This window comes from Mobula hypostoma, chromosome 3, assembly GCF_963921235.1.
Source record: "Mobula hypostoma chromosome 3, sMobHyp1.1, whole genome shotgun sequence".
Classification (NCBI taxonomy): Eukaryota; Metazoa; Chordata; class Chondrichthyes; order Myliobatiformes; family Myliobatidae; genus Mobula; species Mobula hypostoma.
Window position 1 is genome coordinate 227896892 of NC_086099.1, and position 8322 is coordinate 227905213.

An 8322-nucleotide genomic window follows, 5' to 3' on the forward strand; every position below is an offset into this window, starting at 1 on the left:
TGGGACCTGGCTTTTCTGGTTGCAGCCTGCAGTGACACACTCCCCTGCATCCCACGGGAGCCTCTGTACAATCACAGTCTAAGCCATGGTTGCCCAGTTGTTGCTGAAGTGGTCTGGATTAACACTGAAAAGATTGTGTTAGTGTGGGACCTGCTAACTGCTGGCCCACCGGCCGGTGTGTTCCCCGAGCTTCTGGGCTACACTTCAGTCAGTGATGGCCTTCTGTTGGTTGTGGTTGACCATAGCTGTTGCATCCTACTTGCCTACATGATACACAGCCCAGGGCAGTACGATGTAGAGAGCAAACTTGTCTGGCTGATGAATCCAAAGGACCGGCAGAGACCAATTCAGTTTGGTACCAGCAGCGTCACAGGAGTTGCCAGTCAGCGTTGAACTCAACGTAGGACTGCCTTAGGGACTCCAGCTCTGGATTTTTCCCTCAGGGTTTACTCTGAAGCCTTCTCCATGAGTGAGTATAGCTGCAAGGCAGTGGAGGTTTGAGATCAGAATTTTCCTTCTAAATGAGCTGTCAACCACAGCTGATGAGCCCCATCTGCCAAAGCGACTGGTTTTAAGGTGCCAGTAACCCACCTTTGCCTCTTCTTCTGTCAGTAGCAACAGTTCCACCAGTTTAGAAGCCAAGTCACAGTGTACAGTCCAGGAGCTGGACTTGGCTGTCAGAGGCTATTTGAGATGCACTCCATTGGTAGTAGGAGTTTGTCCCCACTGAACCCCCAGCTATGGCAACCTTAAAGAACCAGTACAACAGATATAATGTGTGTGGTAGTGCACTGAGGAGTCTCACGGAACTGAGGGGTACAAGTGCATTATGTAATTATAAATAGTCCAAAAAGAGAGCAAACTAGTGAGGCAGTTTTCAGGGCTTCATAAACAACTTAGGAAGCTGATGGCGGAGGGGAAGGAGCTGTTCCTAAACCACTGAGTGTGGGCCTTGAGGTTCCAGTCCCTCCTCCCTGATGGTTGTAATGAGAAGAGGGCATGTCCTGGGTGATGGGGCTCCTTCATGGCGGATGCCGTCTTTTTGAGGCCTCGCCTTTTGAGGGTGTCCTCGATGCTGGGGAGACTGGTCCCCATGATGGAGCTGGCTGAGTTTACAACTCTCTGCAGCTTTTTCTGATCCTGTGCTCTGGCCCCTCCGTACCAGACGGTGATGCAACCAGTTAGAATGCTCTCCACAGTACATGTGTAGAAATTAGTTGGTGTCTTTGTTTGATATACCAAATCTCTTCAAATTCCCAATGAAAAATGGAGCATAAGACACAGGAGCAGAATTAGGCCATTTGGCCCATCGGGTCTGCTCTGCCGTTCCATCATGGCTGATTTATTATCTCTCTCTACTGCATTCTCCTGCCTTCTCCCCGTAACATCCTCTCCGCATCCACTCTATCTAGGCCTCCCAATATTTGATATTTTTCAATGATATATTCTGGTAAGTACAGGCCCAGAGCCATCAAATGCAGCTCGTATGTTAACTCTTTCATTCCCAGAATAATTCTTGCCAACCTGCTCCAGACCCTCTCCAATGCTAGCACATACTTTCCCAGATGGGGTCGGAAACTGCTCACAAGTGTGGTCTGACCAATACTTTATAAAGCCTCAGCATTACATCCTTGCTTTTCTGTTTTAGTCCTCTCGAAATGGAGATCAGTAAAAAGAACAAAGTAGGTCAACATATTAGACATCTGGTCCACTGCTACGACTGTACACAGAATGAAGCTACCGGGTACTCACCATATTATCTGATGTTTGGGTGTGAGGTGAGGTTGCCCATTGACTTTTGTTTTGGGACTGGTGAGGAAGACTGACCACCAAAGACTTACCTCCACCAAAGACTCATCTGAAGTATTTGTCTGATATGAGAAGGGAGCTGAAAAAGGCTTATGAATTAGCTGAGGTCTCAGCTGTCAAGCAGAATCAAGGAAATAAGAGGAGGTATGATCAGAAGGTGAGGTTCTCCCAACTCATGCCTGGAGACCGAGTCCTCGTAAAGAATTTGGGGCTACCTGGAAAGTATAAGTTGGCTGACCGCTGGGCGGCTATGCCCTATGTGGTGGAAAGTCAGATGCCAAACCAGGTGAAACCAGAGGATGGGAATGGGCCTGTGAGGATTCTCACTGGAACCACCTTCTACCTCTGGGACAAGGGGTGCGTGCAGACCCAGAGCCCGACCTGGACCCTACACCCAGTGAGAGGACTCTGTGGTGACGTGGGGAGGGGGACTGAAGGACCAGCAGTGGGAAGGATTCGACCGGACCCCACCTCTGAATGTGATACGGACTCAGAGGAAATAGGGGTGTGGTATATGCTGCCCTTTGCAAACTCCCCAATAATTGATGAAGAGATTCCCAACCCTTCTCACACCGAGGCAGGTGAAATTGGGGGAGCTAGCAATGGACAGGCAGGTTTGTGGTTAGAGAATAACGGAAGGCTGGACTCTGGGCATGAGGGTGAGCTCAGCCAAGTGACGAGGGGCCCTGAGTTGTCGGGAGACTCGAGTAGTGGACAGGCGGGAGCCTCCCCAGGTAGACGGAAAAGAGCCCAGGGAGTGTCTGAAACTGAAAAAGCGGATGATGGGATAAGGAGGTCCCAAAGAATCAGGACACCCCCAGACAGACTGGCCTATGCTACAGCCAGGGAACGGAGTGAGGCACCTATTGACAGCCATTGACGCCAGGGCTGGACTTTGTGCTTTGTATGAAGGGGTGACACATTATCTCAATGTCATGAGGACATGACTAATTTGGTTGGGGGAGAGTGTGACATCTTGGGAAAGGTTTCATTGCTAACATAATGGTCTTCCTGTAGAAGCTGTGTTTGAGTTATGGGTAGAGATAATGGATGCTTTGGAATTTGAGCTGGTTTTTTTTGTTCAGGGTGAGATGAGGAGAGAAGTTGAAGGAGATATCTGGTCATAGGATCCGACACGGTGGGGAGATTGTGATTCGATGGAGCCGGGCTCCAAGATCGACTGAGGATTGGCGATTTGGGCTCCAACCAGTGCACGTTTGACTGTTTAATTATATGGGCCTTTTTTGTTTTTCTCTTTACTAACCCTTTAGTTAAGATTCATAAATATAATTCCTTTAATCGCGTGCAGTGTGCTTTCTGTTCTTTCTTGGCAGTGAGGTGCAACAGGGTTGCAAATTCCACAGCATCCACACAAAGCGGAGGTTGAGATGGGAGAGTCTGGCGGGACCCGAGACTTACAGACAAGGAAACCAGCGGCGCTTCATAACCTTAAGACTAATGAAGTTCTCCTGGCGCTGCTGTAGTTGTTGCCCTCACTCTGAGGCATAACTCACTCAGATCCACCCTCACTCCGACAGTGTCACTCCCTCAGCGCCACCGTCACTCCCTCAGCTCCAACCTCACTCTGACATTCCCCCCCCCCCCCGCTCTTTAAAATCAAGGCAGAGATTGATAGATTCTTGAATAGTCAGGGCATGAAGGGATACAAAGTGGGACATCTGGGAAAGGGTGGGTTTGAGAGTGAGGTTGGGAGTGAGGGAATAGGAGTGCGACGCTCTTGGAGTGAGGGTGGGACTGAGGGAATAACGCTGTCAGAGTAAGGGTCTGACTGAGGGAGTGATGCTATCAGAGTAAGGGTGGGTATGATCGAGTGACTATCAGAATGAGGTTTGTTCTGAGGGAGAGACACCATCAAACTAAGGTTACGACTCTTACTGTGCGGTGAAGAATCTATGACTCTTTGCCTGAATTAAGTGCACTTTCCTACGGGCCAAGTTAACCAGGGAGGAGCGGACACGTCGTGAAGAGCAATGTGAACTTGCACATGGACGTTAAGATGCTACAGGAATTTTGTTTGCCTTTCTCCCCTGCCAGGGAAGGGCCACATGTACTGTAAAAGTGAGGGAGCAGATGGCTGTGTTGCTGGATGATTTTGGAAGTCATTGACTGGGCTTTTTGGAAATGTCACTGCTATCAGATGGGGTATGCATTCTAGCATCTCCAGGTAAGTGTGGGTAGAAAGTTCATGGAGTCACCCATCATCCTTCAGTGCTCTCTGGGAATGGGAGTGATGCCAGGAGACGGAGATTGCAGAGTAAAAATCCCGGCCAGTGCACCATCATCTCCAATGAGTAGGCCCCTCACTGGCTGAGGGAGAAGATGCATTGATTTACCGGGTGCTGAGAACAAGTCTTCCGAGGATAGGCTGAGCAAGCTGGGGCTTATCTGGTTGAAGCAAAGGAGGATGAGAAAGAACTAGATGGAGATGTACAAGATGATAAGAGGCAGAGTTTGAGTGGACAGCCGGACATTTTCACAGGGTGAGAGTGGTTAATACGGCGGGGGGGGGGAGGGTGTACTTTTAATGTGATTGGAGGTAAGTATAAGCGGGAGGGGGGATGTCAGAGGTAGGTTTTACACACAGAGTGGTGGGTCTGTGGAACACCCTGCGAGGGGTGGTGGTCGAGGCAGATACATTAGGGACATTAATAAAGCTCTTAGATAAGCACATGGGTGATAGAAAAATGAAAGGTTGTGCAGAGTGGAAGTTTTAGATTGATCTTTGAATAGAGTCAGAGACCTGTTCTATTTTCTATGCATTACTTGGCCTAATGAAGATACGATGGATAAACCAATCCAATATTTTGTTTCTACAGAAGTTGCAGGGACTTTGGTGACAAACTAGGGGTCCTGAGTGACGAACAGCTCCGACAAGCTTTCATGGAGAAATGAAGTGTCTGGAAGGAGACTGGATACGTATCAGTAGGGTGGATTCTTGTTCATTGGTCTATCGGTTAATCAGGGCAGTGGCTTATTTGGGACACCTCTTAAACAACAAATACTAATTGAGAAAATAGCTGGGATTCGCTTCATTTATTCGGACACCCTGTCGCTTATTTGGGGCAGGAGATTGTTGCTGAGCAGTTTCTAACTAGCGTCAGTCACGTGCTCTTGTGTGGCCATTAGACACTACACCGTGCTTAGTGCAAACAGTGTTTAAATACCATCAGTTGTGTGTGTTTGTGTTCAAAGAGCAGTGATTTTTGTCACTGATAGTTGGTGAGAGATAAGCAACAGGACAATTCTGAACTGTTTTTGCTCACTGTGGTTTCAAGCGTTCAGACTTGGAGATATTAGAAATGGCCAGGAGTGAAAATGAAACAATTTCACCACTTCAACGAGCTAGAGGTGCAAAGAAATTGAAGGTATCGACAAACATCTTGAATGTTACAATGAAAATGAAGATTTGAAGGATGCAATTGTTGACAGCATGGTATGAAGGCAGTCTGTTATCTGCACTAATTTTGTTCATTTACAGTCAATCAAAAGAACACAGCTACGTACACTGGCAAATTCCTCCATCGATAACTATTAGAAATACACAGTTTTATAGTACTGTGGTAGAATTGGTAGTGTTCTAATAAGTTCTGTATTTTGTTTAAATCTATAATTTGTTATTCAGTTAAATGGTCCCACATGGGAGGCTGCTCCAGAAGCAGGAGGAACCAGAGAGTGGTAGTAGCTGGTTGTCTCTCTGACTGGGAGGCCTGTGACTAGAGGCGTGCCTCAGGGATCGGTGCTGGGTCCGTTGTCACCTATACATTTTGTATTTTGTTTTTGTATTTGCAAAGTTTATTGTCTTTTGCACATTGGTTGTTTGTCTCAATTGTATGTGTTTTTTCATTCATTCTATTGTGTTTCTTTGTATTAACTGTGAATGAATCCCAGGGTAGTATACGGTGACACACAGTACATGGTCTTTGATAAACTGGGATGACACCAAGATTGGGGCATGGTGGACAGCAAGAAAGGCCATCGAATCTTACAGAGGTTCTGGACCAGTAGATGGAATTTAATCCAGGCAAGCGAGAGGTGTTGAACTTTGGGATGATAAACCAGGGTAAGACATAACACACAGTAAATAGATTAATACATTATAGAAACATACAAAACCTACAGCACAATACAGGCCCTTTGGCCAAAAATGCTGTGCCAAACATGTACTTACTTTAGAAATTACCTAGGGTTACCCATAGCCCTCTATTTTTCTAAGCTCCAGGTACCTATCCAGGAGTCTCTTAAAAGACCCTATCGTGTCCGCCTCCACCACTGTTGCTGGCAGCCCATTCCACGCACTCACCACTCTCTGCGTAAAAAAACTTACCCCTGACATCTCCTCTGTACCTACTCCCAAGCACCTTAAAACTGTGCCCTCTTGTGGCAACCATTTCCACCCTGGGAAAATGCCTCTGACTATCCACATGATCAATGCCTCTCATCATCTTATACACCTCTATCACCTCTCATCCGCCGTCGCTCCAAGGAGAAAAGGCTGAGTTCACTCAACCTATTCTCATGAGGCATGCTCCCCAATCCAGAAAACATCCTTGTAAATCTCTGCACCCTTTCGTACGGCCAGATTTGGGAACAGCTTCTTTCCAACTGTGATAAGACTGCTGAACGGATCCTGACCCGGATCTGGGCTGTACCCTCCAAATATCCGGACCTGCCTCTCGTTTTTTTTTGCACTACCTTACTTTCCCTTTTTCTATTTTCTATTTATGATTTATAATTTAAAATTTTAATATTTATTAATTTTGACTATTTTAAATATTTAATATTTGTAATCCAGGGAGCAGGAAGCACAGAATCAAATATCGCTGTGATGATCGTACATTCTAGTATCAATTGTTCGGTGACAATAAAGTATAAAGTATAGTTTCCACATTCGTCCTGTAGTGAGGTGACCAGAACTGAGCACAATATGCTTGCTTAACCATGCAGTCAACCTGCGTAGCAGCTTTGAGTGTCCTATAGATTTGGACTCCAAGATCCCTCTGATCCTCCACACTGCCAAGAGTCTTACCATTAATACTATATTCTGCCATCATATTTGACCTACCAAAATGAACCACCTCACACTTATCTGGGTTGAAATCCATCTGCCACTTCTCAGCCCAGTTTTGCATCCTATTGATGTCCCACTGTAACCTCTGACAGCCATCCACGCTATCCTCAGCACCTCCAACCTTTGTGTCATCAGCAAATTTACTAACCCATCCCTCCACTTCCTCATCCAGATCATTTATAAAAATCATGAAGAGTAAAGGTTCCAGAACAGATCCCTGAGGCACACCACTGGTCCCCGACCTCCATGCAGAATCTACAACCACTCTTTGCCTTCTGTGGGCAAGCCAATTCTGGATCCACAATGCAAGGTCTCCTTGGATCCCATACCTCCTTGCTTTCTCAATAAGCCTTGCATGGTGTACCTTATCAAATGCCTTGCTGAAATCTATATACACTAAGTTTACGGCTTTACCTTCATCAATGTGTTTAGTCACATCCTCAAAAAATTCAATCAGGCTCGTAAAGCACGACGTGCCCTTGACAAAGCCATGCTGACTATTCCTAACCTCTCCAAATGTTGATAAATCCTGCCTCTCAGGATCTTCTCCATCAACTTACCAACCACTGAACTAAGACTCACTGGTCTATAATTTCCAGGGCTATCTCTACTCCCTTTCTTGAATAAGGGAACAACATCTGCAACTCCCAATCCTCCAGAATTTCTCCTATCCCCATTGATGATTCAAAGATCATCGCCAGAGGCTCAGCAATCTCCTCCATCACCTCCCACAGTAGCCTGGGGTACATCCCATCCGGTCCCAGTGACTTATCCAACTTGATGCTTTCCAAAAGCTCCAGCACATCCTCTTTCTTAATGTCTACATGCTCAAGCTTTTCAGTCCACTGTAAGTCATCCCTACAATTGCCAAGGTCCTTTTCCGTAGTGAATACTGAAGCAAAGTATTCATTAAGTACCCCTGCTACCTCCTGTGGTTCCATACACACTTTTCCACCGTTACACTTGATTGGTCCTATTCCCTCACATCTTATCCTCTTGCACTTCACATTTTATAGAATGCCTTGGGGTTTTCCTTAATCCTGTCCACCAAGGTCCTTCTTATAGAAACATAGAAACATAGAAAATAGGTGCAGGAGTAGGCCATTCGGCCCTTCGAGCCTGCACCGCCATTTATTATGATCATGGCTGATCATCCAACTCAGAACCCAGCCTTCCCTCCATACCCCCTGACCCCTGTAGCCACAAGGGCCATATCTAACTTCCTTTTAAACATAGCTAATGAACTGGCCTCAACAGTTTGCTGTGGCAGAGAATTCCACAGATTCACCACTCTCTGTGTGAAGAAGTTTTTCCTAACCTCGGTCCTAAAAGGCTTCCCCTCTATCCTCAAACTGTGACCCCTCGTTCTAGACCTCCCCAACATCGGGAACAATCTTCCTGCATCTAGCCTGTCCAATCCCTTT

General features: G+C 46.4%; 1 protein-coding gene across 1 annotated transcript in view; it reads left to right on the top strand.

Annotated features, from left to right (window-relative positions):
• Window positions 1-5734, top strand: part of LOC134344596 (uncharacterized) — a 159271-nt gene extending 153537 nt beyond the window's left edge. Inside the window, exon 31 of the transcript XR_010017467.1 lies at window positions 5719-5734. The gene's annotated coding sequence lies outside the window, so the exon portion shown is untranslated. The remainder of the gene's footprint in view (window positions 1-5718) is intronic.
• The last annotated feature ends 2588 nt before the right edge of the window (window positions 5735-8322 follow it).